The sequence below is a fragment of the Artemia sp. Qi Xiang Cuo genome, chromosome 1 (assembly GCF_049724085.1).
Source record: "Artemia sp. Qi Xiang Cuo chromosome 1, ASM4972408v1, whole genome shotgun sequence".
Taxonomy (NCBI): domain Eukaryota; kingdom Metazoa; phylum Arthropoda; class Branchiopoda; order Anostraca; family Artemiidae; genus Artemia; species Artemia sp. Qi Xiang Cuo.
Window position 1 is genome coordinate 54,960,553 of NC_142794.1, and position 13,195 is coordinate 54,973,747.

Here is a 13,195-nt window from a genome sequence, read left to right on the forward strand (position 1 = left end):
GCCTAAGATTCGCTTATAAATACATTTCCTGTCTTCTTATTAAGCGGCAGATCCAGGGGTAGAAAAAGGGTTCGAGTGCTCTCAATATGAGGTCAAAATTTACATTAGTTAGAGGGGTAGAGAAGGGATAAATACGGATGGAGGGCCCAGGGACCAAAGTTTTGTTCACCACTCCAGACATGAACTGTGTGTTCTACCCTGTTCTTATCTTATCCATCTTTTGAATATTAGCACAATATAAAACTGAGCAACGAATGAAAAGATCCGAAATTCTAAGATAGTATTTCTAATATTACCTCTTAGACTCTTGGTTCTAACAGAGAACAAGGGAGAACCCTATATATATATATATATATATATATATATATATATATATATATATATATATATATATATATATATATATATATATATATATATATATATACTAATGGTGTACTATTTTATGTTTTGATCTGAATCTTTTTGGATTGTTAGGAGTTATGGGTGTTTATATTTCTTAACATTGGATGTGATCGTCTCTTACTAGGTTGCTAGCTGCCGCTGCAACCCAGATATATATATATATATATATATATATATATATATATATATATATATATATATATATATATATATATATATATATATATATATATATATATATATATATATATATATATATATATATATATATATATATATATATATATATATATATATATATATATATATATATATATATATATATATGGATTCTATATATGGATTCTCACTGTCGTTTGTCTTCTAAACGCAGACAATTTGAGCCTTTTATTGATGTCATGACGTACAAATGGACCTTAAGTTAGATGTGGTGCCTTTGCAGAATTACGTTTTTTGTTTATTGGACCTTTAACTTTTGCCTCAGCTTGTATTTTGCCATTATGAAAGACATATCGCCGAACCCTTGTTTGCTTTAAATGTTCAGGGGGTGGGACAAAAACTTCTTCTTTTGTTTGGCTTGTCTTTTGTCATAATGAAAGACATATCACCGAACCTTTGTTTCTTTTAATTGTTCAGGCGGTGGGACAAAAACTTCTTTTTCTTCCAACAATTCATCTAGTCCAGGTTTTTGATTTTCAAAAGTGTGGTAGACATTGATAACTTCATCCATGTAAAAATCCAAAACCCAATCATCATCGCTTTTATTTTCAATTTGTTTGGTTCATTTTGCCTGATCTTATCCATGTCAAAATCTCAAACCTAATAAATATCGTTAATATTTTCAATTTGTTTGATTTGTTTTACCTCGGCTTGTCTTTCGTGATTATGAAATGCATTTCGCCGAACCTTTTTTTTTTAACAAGGGTATGGTAGGCATTGATGAGTTTATGCATGTCAAAATACCAGACCCAATCATCATCGCCATCATTTTCAATTTTGACACGTTTTGGTTCTCACTTTACAGGCTGATTTTCATTGACTCGCTCACAAGTTTGATGTAGCATGTCTTCTAACCGCTTTTGTCTTTGCTTTTCTTTTTTGACTTGCTCACATGCTCGGCGTCGCATGTCTCCTAACCGCGTGTGTCTTTGCTTTTCATTTTCATTTTTGACACACTTCCACTGTTATTCTAACCGCGTGTGCATTTGATCTTCATTTTAATTTTTGTCTCGCTGTCATGCTCGGTATCGCATGTTTTCTAACTGCATGTGTCTTTTCTCTTCATTTTCATTTTTAGCATACCGCCGCTTTTCTTCTAACCGCGTGTATCTTTGCTCTTTATTTTCATTTTTGACTCGCTCACTTGCTCGGTGTCGCATGTCTTATAAGCACGTGCGTCTTTGATCTTCATTTCATACTTGACATGCTCTAATTGTCATTTTCGCATATCTTCTAACTGCCCGTAACTTTGCTCTTCATTTTCATTTTTAACACGTTTTTGGATTTTGATTACTTCAGAAAATTTAGCAATGGTTTTTGCTTTAGTTTTGCAAAGAATCATCATTTATAGTAACTGCATCTGCAAGTTTTTGCATTTTGGGCCTTCCAACAGACATTTTATTATATAAAGAAGTTATGCGTTGGAAACTCAACAATCTTCCTTGTGCTATGCATGACATCGTTAGAAAATGCTTATATGATCAGAGGCAACGCTGTAGCATTGCCTATAGTAAAGGTTATACGGTTCCGATATTTTATTATTATTTATTTTTTTCCCAGAGGCACTTCATATGCAAGCGGTCGTCGCATAAGCTTCAAAGGGGGCTCATTTGATTGGAAATCGAGAGTTTTATTGCCCTTTTTAATAGTCGAAAATGATTGGAGGGCAACTAGCCCCCCCCTCGCCCATCATTCCCCCAAACACATCCAATCAAAATTTTGAGATAGCCATTTTGTTCAGCGTAGTTGATTTCCAGATAGAAAATATATTTTTGAGGAGGATACTCCCCCACAACCCTCAGGGCAAGGGCTTTAAGTTATGCCCTGGGGGCATATAAGGTTTTCATAGAAGGCGTTGTCGTAGAAACTTCAAAACAGGCCCATTCGATTGGAAATTAAAGACCTAGTGCCCTTTTTAATAGTCGAAAGGGATTGAAGACTAGCCCCCCTCCCCCCCACACGCCCATCATTACCCCAAACACATCCAATCAAAATTTTCAGATAGCCATTTTGTTCAGCGTAGTTGATTTCCAGTTAGAAAATATATTTTTGAGGACGACACTCCCCCACAACCCTCAGGGCAAGGGTTTTAAGTTATGCATATAAGGTTTTTATAGAAGGCGTTGTCGTAGAAACTTCAAAACAGGCTCATTCAACTGGAAATTAAAGGGCTAGTGCCCTTTTTAATAGTAAAAAATGATTGGAGGGCAACTAGCCCCCCCCCCCACACGCCAATCATTCCCCCAAACACATCCAATCAAAATTTTGAGATAGTCATTTTGTTCAGCTTAGATGATTTCCAGATAGAAAATATATTTTTGAGGAGGATACTCCCCCACAACCCTCAGGGCAAGGGTTTTAAGTTATGCCCTGGGGGCATATAAGGTTTTTTAGAAGGCGTTGTCGTAGAAACTTCGAATAAGGCTCATTTGATTGGAAATTCAAAGGGATAGTATCCTTTTTAATAGTCGAAAACGATTGGAGGGCACATAGCCCCCCCCCCCACGCCCATCATTCCCTCAAACACATCCAATCAAAATTTTGAGATAGCCATTTCGTTCGGCATAGTTGATTTCCAGATCGAAAATATATTTTTGAGGAGGACAATCCCCCACAACCCAATGGGCAAGGGTTGTAAGTTCTGCCGTGGGGGCATATAAGATTTTCATAGAAAGCGTTGTCTTAAAAATGTCAAAAAGGCTCAGTCCATTGGAAACCCAAAAGCGGAGTGTTTTTGTTATTAGTCAAATGTAGTTTGAGGGCAACAGACACCCCTCTCACGCGTACCTATTCCCCAAGGACTTTCAATAAAAAATTCATTGTAGCGATTTTATTCAACGTAGTTTTAGCGTTTGTAAATTAAGTCTTTGAGGAAGACAACTCCCCCGCAGCCCTCAGGGCAAGGTTTGTAATTTAAGGATTCTCCGAATCCTTCCCATTATTTCTTATGGAAGGGATGCTCGTATAAACTTTGGAGAGGTCTCATTTGACTGAACAATGAAAGCTCTTGTTCACTTTTTAAGAGTCAAAAGAGATTGGAGGGTGACTAGCCCCCCTACGCAGTAGGTTTTAGGCTTCTGCAGTGAGGCGATACCCAAACTCTTGTTTGTAGTTATTTTTATTCGATTCAAACTTGATTTGCACATTCAATTTAAGTTTCACTCGTTTTAAGATTTATTTATTCATTTACATTAATAAATATTATATGTTCGTTCGCATTGATTGCTATTTAATTTCTGTTCGTTTTAAGTTTCATTTATACTTTAATAGCAAAATATTTGTTTTCGTTTTACGCTTGATTTTCATATTCAATCTAAGCATTACTCGCTTTAAGATCTATCTATTCATTTATATTATTACTTGTTGTATGTTTTTTGCTATGATTGTCTATTTAATTTCTGTTCGTTTTGGGGTTCATTTATCCTTTAATAGTAATTTCTGGTCGTTTTGAGTTTGAATTTTAACAGGTATTTGTATCTCCTGAGCTTAAGTTTAAAATGGCCTTTACTTTTCTTTGAAAAATTTATTTTTCGGAAAGTTTTTTTTAATTAATCTAATAAGAAATGATAATATGGTGTACTAACATTGTAGATGACGTCATTTGCAAAAACCAAAATTAAGCCTCTTACCGAATTTTCTCGGACTTTTGACCTACCTAAATGATTCTTTTTTATGCGAGAATATTGCAAGATACAAATTTCCCGAAAAAATATGGGAAGCTTAGTGCTTCTGGTGTCTGGGACAAAGTAGTCTGGTACTTCTATATCACGGGGAAAGTACATTTGTCAGAGCCCTGACGGTTTTGGCAACCCCCAGAGACGGGGCAAAGAGAAATCTGTGGCCCGTGGAAGTTACCCTGACCTCTGATCTACCGCCAGGTTACTCTGGTGGCATTAGACATTCCAACACCGGCGTGGAGTAGCAGCTCCCCTCCCTTCCACATACACAGGTGGTAGCGAAAAAAGATCTATAGCATTAGTAGCAAAAGAACGTGCCTTTACGAAGATAAGGGTGGATTTAGCCCAGAAGTAGTAGGCTATACAAATTTCACAGAAATACAGATTGAAGTATTCCGAATTTAAAATTTAATAAGCCAAGCTCTACATAGGAACGACGCATTGTATGAGCTTGGGTATCTTTGATGAAAGGCTTAGGCCTAGCCTACTTAAATACAAAAACAAGAGAAAATTACATTATTGACCGTTTTGGCTTGAATAATTAGACAATTGTAAGATTTTTGAATAAAAAAATAACGGGGAATTAATTGAGTTCTGAGTTTACACTGGAGGAATCTCCCCGTATTAAAAAATATGGGTTAAAAAGTTGGGTTATTATTTGAGTAAATTAGTGACTTGGAGATAACCTTCAGTAGCGAGGTTTTAAGACTATTGAACACGGCAAATTGCACAAATTTGTCAGTTTTGTACGTACATTTGATAAGGAAGATGCGAGGCACCTCTTCTATTTGGTAATCGGCCTAAGTGGGGATTACATTTGGAGTACCAGTATCCTGTGTGGATATGTAGTTTGTTTTGCAGAGTAGATTTCCCTGTTTGAGGTTTGGTCCAGCCAATCCATTAGTAGAATATTCGCGCGTTTGTTCACTTTACTTTCTCGTCCAACCCCTTTTATTTCGCTTTTCGGAGATATATTCCACTCATATAAAGTTTGTTTGCCGTGAATTAAGTCCTTATTCAATATTGAAGTTTAGATATTCCGGTTATTTGAGAGATTCTTAAATATCATACCTGGTGCTGATAATTCACAATAGTAATTGCATGTTATAATTTTTGTAGGTAGTAATTGTTGAACTTACCGTAATTGACTAGTTTATGGAGAGATATTAACCGATAAAGATCATGTGTATTATCTTCGTATTAGATGAAAATTTGACTATATTTTGAAGAGAGACAATGTCATTTAAGAAAGAAAACGTCCGATGTATGGATAGTTAGATACCGGATTATTTATGGAGGAGAAGTTCGGACAAAGGCCTTCTCTCTAACAAATTGAATAATGATAAATTTCTACGTTGAATCGAAGCTATCTGTCTGAAAGATAGCAAAAAAGAAATGGCAATTCAGATGGAATGGGCAGCTTTTAAAAAGACCAGGGAGGCCATTGCGAAAAAATTACAAATGTTTAAGGAGGTAGAGCGTATTCAAGATCTAGAAAATGGGTAAAGCTAAAACTTAAATCTGTGTATACTAAATACGTAACCTAACCTAGGTACCTTTTTTTGCCCCTTCAAACTCAAAAAACTAAAGTTTAAATCTTTGTCACAGAGTGAGCATTACCTCACTATGAAGTGAAAACCTGTTATTCATCAAGCATCTTTGAGATTCCGGTGCGGTCTTTCCCGCGTGTTTACTGTATTCTTAACAAGTACCAGAAAATAAATTGAATTTGACTTGTCCCTCTACTCGGGAGGTGGATATCGCTTTCGAAGGGTATGAAGAGGTAGGAAAAAAAAGAGACACAAACCTACGAAGAGGTGAATAAAAATGTTAAGAAAGTAGAACTGGAAATTATTGGAAAGCATCTTTTACTAAATGAAAAAAACTCTAGAACACGAAAATTAAACACCTCCACGTTACATAAAATAGTAGAAGATAAAAACGAGAAGGAAAGACAAGAACGAATAGAGGCAGAAGAATAGTGAGATCGCCAAGAGTTCAGAAGAACCATGAAAGGTCTAATAAAAACTCGCTGGGGAAATTCGGATAGGGTGTTTTATCACAAGTGACTTATATTCCTTCGGATGGCCGTAATAATTTGTCTAAGGATCAATCGCGAGAGAAAGAAAATTATCAGACATTAAATGCTAAGATGGGACAACATGCAACTTCGTTGAGAAGGGGGGAAGGTGGACCGGCCCATAAAAAAAATTGGGAGGCTAAGCCTTCTAGTCTAATCAACAAAAATACATGATAGTCTAAAATGTTGATAATTCGCTAAAATGTGGTAAGCCCGAAAAATTTACGAAAAATTTCACCAATAAAGACGATAAAGTAACCCATAAGAGAAAAGAATGGGCTATAGCCCATAGTCCGAAATTAGGAGAATTACAAAATTACGAGAAGAAAAAAAAGCCCAGGGTGGATAAAGAGATCCAAGACCCAGTGGGAGAATTGCGAAATTACAGTAAAACAAGCTTAGAGGGGAAGAGAAGGTCCATGACCTTTTAAGAAAAACTACAGATAATTATAAAATAGAATTGAATGAACTTCAACGGGTTACGGAAAGACTGGGAGGTATTGAATTTCAGGTTGGATTGAAGAAACTTGAAAGGGAATCTGAGACTGATCTTATCAACTCAAAGGAGGTCACAGACTACCATTCCCTCAATGCACATCTGGTGGGCAAGTGTGATCCCTTTACCGAATCCTTGCCTATCTAGTCTTCAGTTGACATCGCCGTTTGTTCTTCATACAATTGTCTTAGGGGGATGAGATCCAGAAAAAAGAGATCCATGGTTCGGTCAAATTTTTACCTCATTTCAATGAACCCCTATCGTCTTCACTGGCCTTTATATTTTCGGTCATACATGATTTCAAATTATGCCAAGGGGGAATTCGCGTTTTAACCGAGATGTGGAGTAGTTTCCACCGATGGAGATTAAGAGGTTAAGAGGCTCAGCCAATTTTTCTTCATGACTCAAATCATCAAATGTGCAAAAACCTGATTCTACGCTTCTCCTAAGTGTAATTTTTTTTAGAGCGGCAATTTTTTTTTTATTTTAATCATGCTTAGTACGATTAAGTTCCACAAAGCTCGTGGATTCTTCCTTCTTCCAAGGCTTAAACAACGAAACGGGTTTTACAGACAATAGCCTGGATTGGTTTGAAAGAGATAATTAATGGCAATGGAACTAAGCCAAACGCATTGTATAGCCGTGGATCTATAAGACAACGGGTATCTGCAGTGGAGATATTCAAAAGAAGAAAGAAGAGAAGATAAACAAATTTGGTGATTTTGAAGTTGGTGTTATAAATTTTATGTTTTTAAGCTCTGACCACTGGCGTGGTGGAGATAATTTTTTTTTTTACTTTTTTTTACTTTTGACTTTATTGAATATAAACACACAAATAAAACACAACTCCAGAGACTGATCAATGATCCCTAGTGCGTAAATGTAGCCCATGGAGAACTCAAATATTCATATAAATATTATAACTGATTATTGACAAAACAACCAAGTGCTAAACTTTGAAAGAGAAAAAAAAAATAAAAAAAAGGCACTGTGCACTCCATAAAGAAGAGAGAGTCCTCGAAAAAATTATTCATTTGTACTATTAGAAAGAAGATGATTCGTATAATTGTATCGACATGATGGAACTGAAAAAAACAGAATCATTTATTTCCAGTAGATTACTCTTCCATAATTTCACTCCACCTTATTTGCTAGAAAGAGCTGCTCTTTGCGTGTGACAAATATCCGAGATAAGAGAAAACTGTATAGATGATGAAGTTGGATGAGCATGATAATATGACAATAAATGAAAAAGGACAAGTTGTGTTAGTCCTGGGGGTGCTAGACTATTCAATTATTTATAATTGAACACAACAGTTTGGAGCTGGCAAATTTGTCTTACTGTTAGCAACTGAGATTTAAGGAAAAACTTCTTTAGTATTAAGTTTAATAAATTAAATTGACTTTACAGCTCTATTTTGTAAGATTTGAATTCTCTCTAAATTATAACATAAAGAATTAGCCTAAACGTAACAAATATATTGAGTATAAGGATAAACAAGAGTAAAATAAAGGGTTCGCAAAACTTTTTGCGGAAGAAAATTTTTCAGTCTATACAAAACACCAACTCCTCTTGCAATTTTTATAGATAATGAATTTACATGTTCTTTCCATGACAATAATTAATCAATGACTACACCTTCAAAATTTTTTTTAAATATTTAAAAATTTTGAATTTGAAAACCTATATATTAAATATCAGCTGTTAAAGATAGTTCACTGTTTACCTTTTTAATAGTAGAAAAAATCATGTAATTTGTTTTTTTTTAATATTAATCAATAAACGGTTACTCCTCGTATATTTTATTAGATCATTCAACGCGCTCTCTATGGTCTTAAAAAGGGTTTCAACGCTTAATCTCGGAATAATAAAACTGTACCATCTGCGAATGATATTGTCAAACAATGTTTCATCAAATTTCCTATGTCCGCGGTAAAAATGAGGTAAAGCAGTGGCCCTAAAATCGACCCCTGTGGAACTCTGCAAATTATTAGGTGCTCTTGTGATCTTTTTGGTCCAACTATAATGACCTGTGACCTATCTCACAGGAATACTACCTCCCTTTTTTGAAGGGAGGTGTTGGGACCTTTGGCCCTTTTTATCAGAAAAATGCCCTTTTTGTAAATTTAACTTATTTTATCGTCAATTTTTAAACTCTGGATCGATCTGTTACCACATGCCGTCCTAAAGAATTTGCTAATTAATTAAAGCCAAAAAAAGTAGAAGGCTATGACTCATTATAGGCAGCGCAATAGCGCTGACGGCACTTTTCAAGATACCAGTAGTCACGCGATAAGTGAAGTTTCTTTAATGCTAATGAAACAAAACAAAATAGGATGAAAATATAATAGTTCAGAAACGAATTTGGGCTATACATTTGCATATTAGGGGTGGGGGTTTAGGCATAGCCTTTATTAAATACGTAACCTAACCTAACCCAACCTAGGTACCTTTTATTCCCCCTAAACCCCCGAAAAACTAAGTTTGCATATGGTTCCCGGAGAGAGGAACCTTTTGTTTTACAGTGTCTCACCGGGTAATGCTATCTTATGTTAAATTCAATTCTTGCGTGACTACTGGTATCTTGAAAAGTACCGTGCTGCCTAAGTAAAGAGCGATATAAGCACAATGTATTATTTTTTTTTTGTTTAGACCAGGGCACTTCGTATTGAAGGAGCTGTCGCAGAAACTTCGAAAAGGGCTCATTCGATTGGAAATTCGAAGGGCTAGTGCTCTTTTTAATATTAGAAAGTGATTGGAGGGCAACTATTATGCCTTTGAGGACGAAACCCCCCCCCCCCTAAAAAAAATTCCTCAGGACAAGGGTTGTAAGTTATGCTCTGGGGATATATGTGGTCGTTACAGAAAACATTGCCGTAGAAACTTCCAAAAGGGCTCATTCGATTGAAAATTGAAAGGCTAGTGCCATTTTTAATAGTCGAAAGTAATCGGAGGGCAACTAACTCTCCTCTCACGCCCACCATTTCCCCAAACACATCCAATCAAAATTTTGAGATAGGTATTTTGTTCAAGATAGTTGAAAGGCCTGAAAATTATGTTTTTGAGGATGACACTCCCCCACAGCCCTCAGGGCAAGGTTTGTAAGTTATACCCTGGGAGCACATTAGGTTTTTATAGAAAGTGTTGTCTAAGAAACTTCATAAGGGGCTCATTTGCTTGGAAACTGAAAAGGTCAGTGCCCTTTTTAATAGTCGAAAGTGATTGGAGGGCGAAAAACCTCCTGTCACGCCCACCATTTCCCAAAACACATCCAATCAAAATTTTAAGATATCCATTTTGTTCAACAAATTATGTCTTTGAGGTTGAACCCCCCCCCCCCAAACCCCTCAGGGCAAGGGTTAGTAAGTTATACCCTGGGTGCATATAAGGTTTTTATAGAAAGCGTTGTCTTGAAAGGGCTAGTGCCCTTTTCAATAGTCGAACGTTATTGGAGGGCAACTAACACCCCTCTCACGCCCACCATTTTCCTAAATACATCGAATCAAAATTGTGAGTTAGCCATTTTGTTCAAAGTAGTTGAAAGGTCCAGAAAATATGTCTTTAAAGCTGACAATCCCCCAGAGCCTTCAGGACAAGGGTTGTAAGTTATGTCCTGGGAACATATAAAATTTATATAGAAGGGGTGATAGTATAAACTTAGGAGGGGGCTCATTAGATTGGTAATCAGAAGTTCTACTACCCTTTTTAAGATTCAGAGTTATCGGAGGGTGGTTACCCCCTCCCCCCCACACACACAAACCTTGGATTTTCCCGAAATAGAACTTATAAAAATTTTGAGATGGACAATTAATGTCATAAAAACTTCGAAAAAGGTTAATTTGATTGGAAATTGAAGGGACTAGTGCTGCATCTAGTTATCAAAACTGATTGGAGGGAAATTAACCCCCCTAACACGCCCACGATTTCCCCAAACACACCCAATCAAAGTTTTGAGATATCCATTTTATTCAGCGTAGTTAAAAGGTCCGGATTTTGTTTTAGGATTACAACTCCCCCGCTGCCCTGGGGGCAAGGGTTGTAAGTTATGCCCTGGGGCCATATAAGGTTTTTACAGAAAGAGTGGCCGTATAAATTTAGGAGGGGCTCTTTGGATTGGTAATCAGAAGTTCTAGTACCCTTTTTAAGATTCAAAGTGATCGTAGGGTGGATACCCCCCCCCTACACCTCGTATTTTCCCAAAATGCATCTGATAGAAATTTTGAGATGGCTATTTGTAGTCGACGACACTTCAAAAGAGGCTCATTCAATTGGAAATTGAAAAGGCCTTTTTGAATAGTTAAAAATGATTAGAGGGTAAGAAGCCCCCCCCCCTCACGCCCATCAATTTCCAAAACATATCTAACCAAATTTTGACATAGTCATTTTGTTCAGCGTAGCTGGAAGGTCTAAAAATTATTTCTTTGAGGATGAGCTCCCCCCCCCAGAGCCATCAGCGCAAGGTTATAGGTTTTGCCCCGAGGGCATATAAGGATTTTATGGAAAGAGTGATCGTATAAACTCCGGACGGGGCTCGTCAGATGTTTTAGTTCCCTTTTTAAGAGTTAAAGTGATTTGGGAAAGCTAGCCCACCCCCCACGTTTTATTTTCCACAAATACATCCAATCAAAATTTTGAAATACACATTTGGTCAAAAATAGTCTAAAGATCATATAATAAGGCCTTTGGGGTTGGCAGAATACCCCAGAGTCTGGGGGTAAGGGTTGTAAGCTATGCCCCAAGGGCATGTAAGGTTTTTATGGAAGGGGTGGTCCTGCGAACTTTAGAAAAGGCTCATTTGAAATGTAGAGTTCTAGTTCCCTTTTAAAATTCAACATAATGGAGAACAACTAGCCCCCTCCCTGACATCCTCTTTTCCCAAAACACATTTAATTGAATTTGTGAGATAGCCATTTTGTTACAAATAGTCCAAAACTCATATAACAATGTCTTTAGGGTGGACACAATCCCCCAGAGCGCATCGGCAAGGATTTTAAGTTATGCTCAGGGCATACAAGGCTTTTATGGAACGGGTAGTTGTATAAACTTTGGATCAGATGGAGCTCATTTGATTGGAAGTCGGAAGTTTTAGTGTCCTTTTTAAGACTTAAAAGTGAATGAAGGGACGTCAGCCCCCCTCCCTCTCCCCCCGATCCCATTATTCCTAAAAGCATATCCGATCGAAATTTTAAGAGAGCTATTTTGTTCAGCAATGTTGAGAAGTCCAGTTATTGGGGATGTCAACCTTCCCACAGTCCTAAGAACAAGGGGTGTAACTTAGGAAATTCGTTCATCATTTACACATACATATGTTATTGAGAAAGGTATGCATGTTTGAACTTTACTTTCCAAGAAGACGAAGTGTATCCAGGTGAGCCTTTTAGAGAATTTTGAGGGGAATTTTGAACTAAATCAAAACACGTTATGTGTATACGGATTGTCAAAAGCGTACAAGACAGGAATAACTGAGCATATTCATTTGAAAAATTCAGGAAATTTTAAGGGCGATAGTCAAAAAGATAGCACCTGCTTGCTACCTATACTACTACTACTATCATAATTGTAACTATCAAACTACCCCAGCTAGAACTTTAAGGGAAAACTTGAAATTCATTAAAAGTTGCTTCGTATCTACATATAGTATAAATAGCGAATTTTAAGAACTGATTTGGGTAAAGTTGAAACTTTCAGAGAACTTAAAGAGGAAGACCATCTTACCAAAAGGCAATGTGTGCACACTACTGCTAATACTACCGTTACTGCTACATTTAGTACCACTACTACTACTACTTCAGTTGCAACTACTTGTAGGGGTGAGAGGATTGAGATGAAAATTTCAAGAAGTATATGAACATACAGGTTATCAAAAGGACATATCAGAAACGTCATAGCAAAGGCTAATAGTATTAAGTTGAAACTTCCAAGACTTGATGAGAAAGATGTTTAACTGACCAAAAGGCAATAGGTTAATACTACTGCTGCTAGTAGTACTACCGCTATTCAATACTATTACTAGTAATATCAATACTACTTATTGTGACTGCTGTTTCAACATTTCCTAAGAGTATGAAAGCGAAATGTTAAAGACAATTTGAAGAAGGTAGATGAAATGAATCATAATAGTTCCTCTGTACGCTAGTTGTCAAAAAGGTATATCAGTGATATCTTAGAAACAGTTTAGTTTTTAAAGTTGTAACAAACAGGGCTTGTTTTGAGGGATATTGAACTAGCCAAAAGAAAATATTTGCATCCTAATGCTACTGCTTCTACTCATAAAACTGCTACTGTTACAATTTATACTTCTTCTATTAATACTGCGG

General features: G+C 36.5%; 1 protein-coding gene across 4 annotated transcripts in view; it reads right to left on the reverse strand.

Annotated features, from left to right (window-relative positions):
- LOC148956492 (voltage-gated inwardly rectifying potassium channel KCNH6-like) overlaps positions 1-13,195 on the reverse strand; it is a 235,620-nt gene that overhangs the window by 174,300 nt on the left and 48,125 nt on the right. The window lies entirely within an intron of this gene.